Here is a 9,197-nt window from a genome sequence, read left to right on the forward strand (position 1 = left end):
AGCTGGTCCTGCAAAGTACTGCCCAGTCTTTCAAGTGAGCAGCATGAGCTCCCACTTCACACAAGCCAAGGGATCAAACAGATCTTACTTGAACAATTCTGCCCCTCAGCACAGCACTGACCTTCCCTGTGCAGCAGATTTACCCCTGAATTTAGGAAGCCTGATGAGTGCTGAGCACGTAGAAGTGATGAAGGGACCACCAGCCAGGCTGAACATTGGCACACCTCTAAGATAATCCAGGGCTCTCAAAATCAAGGTTCTCTTGACTCCAAAATCTGAGCTTTTAAACCTCAAGGTGCACAAGCAGACAAACTGGTGAACATTTTAAACACCTCTTTCTCCTAAGCAGCTTTCAAGTTTGAGCAGGACTCTCGTAAAGTTTTACACTGGAAATGCTGGAAAAGCCACCTTCAGCTTGCATCCTTCAGAGGGCTGTTTCCTTCTTTCCAGTTCTGTCCTACTCAGTCACCATTAGGAGCTGACTTCTCTCAGATACCAGATGCTAAGAGATGTGAGCAGAGCCAGTGTTTGCATAGTTTGGGTTTGCATTTGATTTTGCCAGTCTAAGTCCTTTAGAATGTACTTGCTTTACTGAACTTAGGACCTACCAGTTTATGAATCTCCTGGAACTGGTCAACAAACACAGAGACATCCATGTTCAAGTTTTGTGCATTAATGTTATAGTTAATGCAGTGTAACATTAGAACACTACAACTATTCTTTATGAGTTTCACAGCATCGGAAGTTGACTTATTCTGCAGCCAGAAATCTCTCTGTTTCTGGAATTTCCTTACATCAATTTTCTGATGAAATGATGCCCATGTTATCTTGAACAAACATAATTGAGTTTAAAAAAATAGCATGGCAGCTGTTAAAAAAGCATGCAAAGATCATTAAGTGTTGGATTTTGATTGTTTTTTCACCCTTGCACAGCAAACCATTTACGTGTGTCATCTTACCTCCCTGTACTCTGACCACTGATTGTCTTGCAAGAAACATTTCTAAAACCAAATGCTTCTGAAAACTCAAGTACTTTTGGAAGAAATACCACAATTGGGGGTTGTGAATACCCTTATAAACACTTGAATACCAAGATAGGGATGTTTTTTCAGACCCAGCACAATAATTTCTGACATGAAGTCACTAAACAAGATCAGTACTGCAGTTTCTACATAATCAATGGTTCCTAGAACTATGAAAAATATAAGTAAATACATTAATTAATTTAGAGATTAAGAATACCATAGTTTCACAATAAAAGGTACTACAAAGAAAAGGTACTGTATCTGATTTTTTGGGGATGAAATCATTGCCCCAGAACACCCTTTTCCTTCTCCATGCTCTCTGCTATTCCTAGAATTATCAGTATATGTGAGAGAAGTTCTCAACAGTTGCAATTCAAATACTATTTCCACATCCTGCACATCCTTTCATTTAAAATAAATTTAAAGAATAAATAAAACCACTATAAATTCAGTCTCATTTTCTCCAGAACACTTTCCCTTTAGAGACTCAGCTTGGAGCCAGCTTTTTGCCTTCATGCCCAGGCTCTGGCAGCACCCTGACAGCAAAGGCATTTTTGCTCCTACCAGCCTCACTGGCCTATTTACACAGAACATCCAGTGTTCCCATCAGCCAGGACACAGGGATGACATGCCCCTGCCTGGAGGAACCTAACAAAAGTCTAAATTAGCTCTGACAGTAAACAACGGGAAAAAAGCAGGGCTGCACATAGAAACAATTATGGAATGTTTATTCCAATATGTCTGCAGACCCCTTCATGTTCTGCTTTCTCACAGATTTAGACATCTGTTTAGAGCAGAGGACAAAACAGTGGTCAGCAGCAAAATTCACACTTGCCAGCTCACACATCCTCTGCCTTTGGATTCATACTTTTAGTCACAGATGCTATCCATCACTTCACTCTGGGGGCTCAGAACCCAGGCAGGAACTTCCATGCCTGAGCTCTGTTCCACAGCATGGAAAACACAGAGGAAAACTCCACACAGCACCCACAGGAACCTCTGAACTCCTTCAGCAGAGATGTCTGCTTGGCACAGCCAACGCTGCTCTAAGGGCTCCGAGTGCAGCACAATCCCTGAAGATGGATGTGGGCTGGAATCTGAAGCTACATTTTGGTCAGAACAAGATACAGCATGAACTGCTTCCCTCAGACCACAGAGAAGTTTCTCTGCTGTGTCACAGTCTAACAATAAAATCCAATCTGTAATAAAACCTGTCAAATGACAAAGCTTTCAACAGAGTTCAAGTAATGATGAATCACAAGCCATTCCCCTGTTTAAAAAGTCAGACTTCATGGCATACCCAAACCTTAAGTATTGAAGAGACCACTGCAGTTCCTTTGCTAGCTTAAAACCTCTTCTCTTATTTTCATTGTTCAAAGTCCCCATGCTTTGGCCTTTGGTTTTCTAACTATGACTTTATAGGTCTCACGTGGTTTATTCATTTGAACAGCAAATGAATGAGATCATTAAATATTTCCAGGAGTAGGTGTCCTTAACTTTGGTTTCTTTTGGTCCACGTAAACCCTTCATTTGGTCCACGTAAACCTTTCATTTGGTCCACGTAAAAGTTCAAGAGATTCTTCAGTTCACACAAAACTTTCAGTAAGTGTTTTGATCTGGCTTTGATTACCTGTTTTTGGATGGAAATAAGATCAAGTTCTATACTACTGTGTGGAAGTCTTAAAAAACTTGAGGTCAATACCAATCAGTCCAGCACATCACTTTGGAGGCTCTGCTTGAACAAAATTTTAATACCCAGGAAAATCTGTCACAAGCCCAACTCTGTTATGCACTTCAGGAATGTTCCCATATTCCTGCTCCTTTCCCCATGCAATAATAGGCCATGCAAGCCTCTGAACTGCAGAGAAAGTAAAAACACAACCAAAGGAAGTTCTTTTACTTCCTTAAAGGAAACTGAGCAACTCTATTTGAACAGTATTATGAAACTTGAAGGAAATCTTATGATTTTGATGGCTCCAGGCCAGAACTGAATATTAACTGGCAGCAAAACCATTCTAGAACATAGAGAAAATTAAATAATTCTTAAAAAACAGCACCAGAATGTAATTAAAACTTACCATTTTAAAACCATATACCATATGCTCATAACTATAAGCATAGAACCTAATCACCCCCAGATCACAGCCAGTGGCTGATCAGATAACATCACAGCTCCAAAAATCACACAAAGGCAAAGCAGTTAACATGCTTAAATCATTAAATTATTTTGGGGGGTTGCTTTTAAGTTAAGGTTTTACTTTTTTTACAGTTTTAATTGTTTGAACAACTCCATCTCCTGCTATAACACTCCCCTGTGCCCGTTTCCTCTGAGCAGGAATCTGTCTCCCTCTGCTCCAGTGTCAGGGGCTGTGTCCTGAGGCAAATACCTTCTTCTGGCACTAACTTTGAAAGCAAACATTGCAGGGATGCACCCAAAGCTAGTTGTGATCAACCAGGGAAGACAAGTTGAATAAACAGATCAGTGAAGAAAGTTCATAAACACAGAAAAATGCTTATTTTCCCACACTGAGTCAAATTTATCCCATGTTATGTTCAAGATGATGTTAGTATTAAGGACAGTATTTTTCACTGCTTGTCAGTTCTTCCACTCAGTTTAGATTTGGATTTCAGAATGTGATCTGAGTTCCCAAATCTGCATTTCTTTTAATTCCAAATGACCTTATACTGGGTCAGTTTATACCCCACCTCACACATTCATACTCTGCTGGTAGAGGTTACATCCACACAGTCCTCAGCAGCCCACACAGGTAGATTTGCCCACAGTATCCAAACTGAATTGATCTGGGAACACTTTATCTCTTCAGCCCACTCTCCATCCTGTCTTGTGCCCCATCTTCACCTGGTCTTTCACACTCACCCTCTGGAGAACTGCCAGAATTTGAACCCAGTGCCCCAGCCGTGGCCCCACAGCTGTCAGGGGGAAATGCACCACTCACCACTCTCACCCTAAAATGCACCATTTTACATCTGCTGATTTGGCCATTACTGAGAGCTTTCCAGGCAGTAAAACATCATTCTACTCAATTATCTTAATTATAGATGTGAAAAATGACAGTGCAACAACCTGTTAAATGTTGCAAGAGGGATGGAAGGGATGACATTGATTTTTACCCATCACATTTCTACTCTATCCTATCCTTGTGTTCAAGCTATATTTTAACCCTCATCCCAAAAGATTTTTCTTCTGCCTATAGCCCTGCATGAGATCTGTTCCATCCTGGTTTTATATGTCAGGTCACCCAAAACTTCTACATTTAACCACTTCCATAAAATCTCAAGGATTCAAAATTACAGGGCAGATACACACTTCTGTTCCAAATGGAAAACTTGTGCTTCTCCACACATTCTACTATTACCCACTGCAACTCATACTAGAGGGAAAAAAAAAAGATTAAACATACTTTATTCAGCAGTTTTGTCATCTTCCTGCAATCTAACCCCAGAATGGTGATTACACAGATGCATTAGCACACAGTCAGCATTTTCTGCTGCCCTTTCCTCCCCACAGCACTCTGCACAGCTGCCAACTCGCCTGGCTGCTGGAGAGCTGAATGGGGAATAACACAGGCAACATACCGGGAAAACTGCCATGCTGCTGGCAAAAGGGCATGCCTGCCTCTTCCCTGGATCCTCATGGCAGCAGCACGAGCTAACCACTAGGAACACATCATCTTCCAGAGAGAGACAGCTGAACACACAGGTGCAGACAGGAGAGTTATTGCTTCAAAAGGAAGAATAAAAATAGGTTTAGGTAAACAGCGCTGGCATTCAATATCATGTCCCAGCATTTCCTTGGAAAGGCCCTTTGCCTACAGTTCTGTTGCTTCATTTGCTTAGCTGGTTTTACATTTTATCAGCCCACAGAAGCTCCCCATGAAGGTACCCAAAGGTCTTCAGAGAACCACAAGGCTGTGTTCAGACTCAGGAGCAATCAACAAACCAACACCACAACCACAGACACAGGGAAGGAGAATAAAGCATGAGAAATACAGGGCAAAGTGTAAGAACCAGTGCCAGCATCACTCTGTCCTTTTAACAGTGATTAACCACTGAGGGTACCAGCTGTCTGTCTGCAGGGTCCCCACCAGCACTGCCAGCATCAGCCAGGCACAGCACAGCATCTTCCAGGACACAGGGGACTGGGACATTCATTACTGCACACCCTGACACACAGCTGGGCTGTCTGTGTTTTTGTTTTCACAAGGGAAACCGTGAAAGTGACAATTTGGAGGGGAAACTGACTTCATTCTTGGTTCATGCTGAAGTTTTGGGTGGCTGTAGAAACCATGAATGGATCAGCTGAAAAACAACCCCTGATGAGTATTTCCAGACAGCCGTTCTGAAAGTGTTCACCATGTGGCACAAACAAATAAGCCTAATTATTTCAGCTTCCAAAAATCAGTTACTTTTTAGAAATATGCCAGCTGTCTAGCTTTTCAAAACCCAGTTTACTTCTCTAATCAATATGAAACAGCCTGTCAATCTTGCTCTGAATCCTCTGCCTGTCATCAGAACCACTTAGAGCCTAATCACACACTTACCATCCACCTTTGTAGACCTCCTGGCAAATGTTTCTATTATCAGCTTGCACAATGCAAAAAAAAAAAAGCTCTTTCTTGCTGCTTAGGATGAACCATTACATTGATGATTCAGGCATTATCTGTTTTTTCAAAAAGAATTGTAAATGCCATTTGTCACAGTACACCTTCCCACTCTTTTATTTCTTCACTGAACAAGAAAATGCCTCATCCAGCTGTAATCAGAGAACATCTAATATTTTCAAGACAAACAAGAACATGAATTTTGAATTCTAAACCAAATGGAACAAAACAAGCCATGTGCCCCTACACTGACTTAAGTCAAGACTCATGTATCCTCCCCTACAAATTTTAGACAATAACATTTCCCAAATTCTTCTGCCCTAGTGTGCAAAGCTAAATGCTTGCTTCAGGGGACTCACTTTGGCATTCACCAAAGTGCAGCCTGATTTTAACAGAATATGAAGCATGTCACAGTCTGTACAGCATTCCTGGTATCCTCCTGGAAAACTGCTACAGAAACCTTCTGTCATTATCATTCTTTACAGAGCTTTATGACCAACTGTTTCCAATTCTGTTTCTGTGTAATTTATGCCATACACTGGCCTGCATTTCCACTCCCTATTAAGGAAAACATTTTCAAAAGCATGTAAAAGAAAATAAGAAAATATCCATTTTGAAGCACAATATTTTATCAGTACTGCAGTATTTTAATACAAGTCCATTAAAATTACCATGACACTCAAACCCATGCAAGTAAAAATCTTGCCTGAAATCTACATTCAGGTCTCCTCCCAAGCATTTGATATTTCTTCCTTTTGCTCCAAAATTTAAGTTTTCTTTTGTGTATAATTTACCACTCAAGCCAGAGTTTTTTAAATACACCCTTCTGAATTTGAATCAGTGCTCACTTACTGCCTCCCTCTCCCAGGCAATCAACGTTAAAGGTTATGCCCAAACACTTCCCAAATGTGATGCACTGCTGGGACAGTTCTGACCCAAACTCCACTCTCTATCCAACATTTGGACCACTGAGGTTCTTTTTAAGCAGCTCTTTTCTCACCCTTGAGGCTGCTGTCTGGCAACATTTGTGTGTGTGCTGCTCCACTGCCTGTCAGGCTGCCACAATTTCTTTCCCTGCACATTATTGGTAACTATCTGCCAGTAACTCCCAAAACTTTCCTGCATTCCTTATAGCCAACTCCATCTTTTTAGTCTGCTCATACCTCCTTCATCAAATGATTCTCTAAACACAAAATACAATAGCTGTGTGTTTTGTGCACACTCCCAAGCTCCTTGGGAGAGCACCTTCATCCCTTTGGCAAGGCAGGCTTCAAGACTCCACCCTCCTGAACAATTAAAGTATCACCACCTCCTCTGTAGCATCTATCATAAACCAAAAATCTAAGTCATAAAGCATATGTTAGTAGGTGGATTAACATTTAATTCCTATGCTCATGTGATGTATGCTTGTGAGCAACACATATCTCACAGTGGTTTTCCACTTAATTACTTGCCAACATGCTATTGTTGGCCAAAAGATAAAATTGTGGGGAGATGATGAGAATATGCAATTAGAACTGACCATAAATCCAGATAAAAGCCATACTTAGAACCACATGAATCCACCATTCATTTTTTGGGGCAATAACATGCAGACACAAAGCCTTTATATGTAATTTTTTTTTTCTTTTTAGTATTTGCAACTTCATCAGAAAAAGCATCCAAAACTCTAGTTTCAAAGGTCTCCTATGAGACTGTGAAAATAAAAAAAGACATACATAAGAAACCTCACAGGACACTTTAGGTTTTGTTTGTCTAAGGAGGTTATGGTAAGTGTGTAAAAATACACACCTCCTTGTAAAACCACTGGAGGAAGCACACTTCATGGGGACAGCGATTTTGCACACCACGAAGCATTGCTTTTTGTGTTTCTTCACTCCAAGATGCCCACCTCTAAAACTAGACCTAAAAAATAAGCTCAGAAGACAAAAGAAAGCTGTTAGAGAAAATGAAGTTCCCAATCACGAAAATTAAACTATTTAAACGAGTTAAGGTTTTTTACAAGCTAAACAAGTTTTTAACAAGTTAAAGCCTGCAGCCTAACCCGAGGCACACCTCTGCACAGGTACAGACAGAGCCTCAGTTACACCAAAGCCATTTTACAGATCTGTTGTTGTCAGACCTTCCCATGACACCTCTGTCCCTCCATGCTTCCTTTGCCCCAGAACAGGGAGCTTGCTCAATATGGACTGAATCTTATAAAAAGTAGCATTTCAGCACTACTGAGTTTACACAATATAATCAAGATACTACAATTAAAAGCCATTAGAGAGAAGCATATGTGTTTAAGCCATGTGCACTGCTTGTAGTTACCTTTTTGAGAAGATTAAAATTAAGCAGCTTTTGCTTTTCATCTCACTCACACCCTCCCACTACAAATTCTGTCTGAGCTAATCCTCCTTCTAGAGACGTCAAAACAGGCATAAGTATTACAGCTACTTACTGCCAAAATGTGCTGGTTTAATATCCCATTACCATTGTAATACTGGCACAATAACTTATTATATGTGACAGCTTTTGCAGTTAGTCAAAGATAAAGCCACTTATTCAGTACTGGCTTTTTCATCACGTAAAAATATCTTTGTAAAATTCATAGAAGAGAAAATTTAAGATCTGTACTCAGATGCCCATCTGAGACTACGATGCCAGACAAAATAAAAGGCATATAAAGTCATTACACATGCTTTTCCTACTCTGTAATTTCAAAGACTTTATGTAAAGTGATCAGTCCAGAAATTCAGGTTACAGTGTTTACAAATGCATTTTACAAATACAAAGTAAGTTTACTCCTTACTTCCTGGCATTTTATAAGACACTTTCACAGAGTTTTGTTCCGATTTTTTTAAGAGCCACAGTCTGCACGAAGGCCAAGACAATGTCCACCTCAGAACACACCTCCAATGAGAAGCCCACGCTTGTCAAAACGCTCAGGGTTATTATTCGGGAACCTGCAGCACAGAAATACAGTAAGAAGTCTGGTCAAGGCCCTAGAAATATCTAGGTTAAGTACGCGCGATGAAAAGGATGCTGCGGGACACGATAAGACAAGCGGCACCAGGAAACAGGTGGATCCACGAAGTTACTCCGCTGCGGCCACAGTGTATCCGCCAACAATGGACGGCAAGTGCCGGTACCCGGAGCAGCCCCGGCACCCGGAGCAGCCCCGGAGCAGCCCCGCTGCCGCTCGCTGCCAGCCGAGGCGGGCACACGCGGGGACTCGCAGGGGGACGAGCCCAGCCAGCCCCTGCCCAGCAGCGCTCGCACACACCGGCTCTCGCACACCGGGTCCGGCCCGCGCTCCCGTCCGGCGCCGGGGCTGCAGCGCTGACCCGCCCCGAGGCCCCCACCCCCGCTGTCCCCGGGCGCCGGCAGCGACCGCCCGCCTGCTCCGCCGAGCCCCGACCGGGGCAGCGGAGCACCGGGGCACCAGGCACAGCGCGCCCCAGGCGGTGTCCCACCTGCCCGGCGGGGGCCCAGCCCCGCCCGCAGCCGCCCCGTACCTGCCTCGCCGCGCTCGGCACCTCCTCCCGGGCCCGCAGCTGGAGCCGCC

At 42.6% G+C, this 9,197-nt stretch overlaps 1 protein-coding gene across 6 annotated transcripts in view; it reads right to left on the reverse strand.

The window, feature by feature from the left end:
- Positions 1–9,197, reverse strand: part of PXYLP1 (2-phosphoxylose phosphatase 1) — a 48,531-nt gene that overhangs the window by 39,044 nt on the left and 290 nt on the right. Inside the window, exons 1-2 of one of the 6 annotated variants that reach the window (XM_039722404.1) lie at positions 9,148–9,197; positions 8,543–8,595 (exon numbers count right to left, since the gene is read on the reverse strand). The exons of 1 other annotated variant lie outside the window; for it this stretch is intronic. The gene's annotated coding sequence lies outside the window, so the exon portion shown is untranslated. Of the gene's footprint in view, positions 1–4,622; positions 4,768–7,438; positions 7,532–8,542; positions 8,596–9,147 lie in introns of those variants that run through there. 4 more of the 6 variants (XM_039722405.1, XM_039722406.1, XM_039722403.1 and 1 more) reach the window with 4 other exon arrangements.

This window comes from Passer montanus, unplaced genomic scaffold (genome assembly GCF_014805655.1).
Source record: "Passer montanus isolate IOZ18808 unplaced genomic scaffold, ASM1480565v1 scaffold48, whole genome shotgun sequence".
Lineage (NCBI taxonomy): Eukaryota > Metazoa > Chordata > Aves > Passeriformes > Passeridae > Passer > Passer montanus.